General features: G+C 28.9%; 1 pseudogene; it reads left to right on the plus strand.

The window, feature by feature from the left end:
• The first annotated feature begins 372 nt into the window (after positions 1–372).
• On the plus strand, positions 373–473 carry LOC126957728 (uncharacterized; annotated as a pseudogene).
• Positions 474–1,450: the final 977 nt, after the last annotated feature.

Genomic DNA, 1,450 nt, shown 5'->3' on the forward strand with positions numbered 1-1,450 from the left:
CAACATAAGTACTCAAAAAGATTCTCCAAGTCATTATGCATCAGGGAAGTGCAAATCAAACTCACAGTTTGATACCAATTCACACTCACTCAGATTACTAGAATCAAAAAGTAAGATAACAACAAGTGTTGGCAATAATGTGGAAAAATGAAACCCTTCTATTCTGCTAAAAGGAATTTGAAAATGATAGAACTGCTTTAGAAAACGCTTTAACAGTTCTTAATATTATTAAATATAGAGTTCCATTATGACCCATCAATTTTACTTCTAGATGTATACCTGAGAAAAAGCACATATCTACATATACAGAATCTTGCATGCGAATTTTAAAATAGCATTATCCATAATAGCAAAAATGTAGAAATTGCTCACTTTGGCAACACACACAGACACAAAATTGTAATGATACACAGAAGATTAGTATGGCCTCTGTGCAAGGATGACAGGCAATTCATGAAGCATTCTATATTTTTATTTTATGTTTCAAAATAACTAAGAACATAATTAGACTGTTTGTAACACAAAGAATAAATGCTTGAAGAGATGGATACCCAATTTTTCATGACGTACTGCATACCTGTATCAAAATATCTCCTATACTCCATAAATATGTATACCTACTATAAACCACAACAGTTTTTAATGTGGAGATAAAAACACCTACCATATATCCACCATTTTGTTTTAATGTGGAAGGAAACCAAATGACTGTCAATGGAGAAATAGATAAACAAAATATGATGTATCAATTTAATGGAATATAATTCAATCATAAAAAATGAATGAAGTGCTGATACATGCTATAACATGGATGAACCTTGAAATCATTACACTAGGTGAAATAAGGTAGTAACAAAAGTTTTTCATACTGTATGATTCCATTCATATAAAAGTTCAGAATTGGGAAATCTATATATACAAAAAGCAGATTAATGCTTAGATCTATGCAGAAGTGTTTTGAAGGGAATGATAGCTAAACGTTACAGGGTTTTGGGTTTGTTTTTGAATGATGGAAATGTTTTAAAATTGATTACTTGAATAATTTCACATATGCATTAATGAACTGTCAACCATTAATATATACTTTATATACAGAAATTGTACAATATATAAATTATATCTCAACAAAGCTGTTTAAAAAGAATGGAATAGGATTGTTATAGGATGTAAGAATCTGTATGTGTGTGATTATCTTTATACAACTCTCTTTCTATTACATACTTACATTTTTATTTATCTGTGTTTCTATAAATGTCTGTATTTACATCTCTAGATATTTACCAATCTATCTACGTATGTGTCTATTCACCAATTTTTATATCTCTTTTGATTTTTAACTATAAACATTGTGCTGGGATATTTTTTTCTCTCTCTTTTTTTGGAACAGAATATTTTATTCTCAAGCTATCTATTAATATTCATTTGTTCTTTTATGCTCTAAGCTATGTTG

This window comes from Macaca thibetana, chromosome 6 (genome assembly GCF_024542745.1).
Source record: "Macaca thibetana thibetana isolate TM-01 chromosome 6, ASM2454274v1, whole genome shotgun sequence".
NCBI lineage: Eukaryota > Metazoa > Chordata > Mammalia > Primates > Cercopithecidae > Macaca > Macaca thibetana.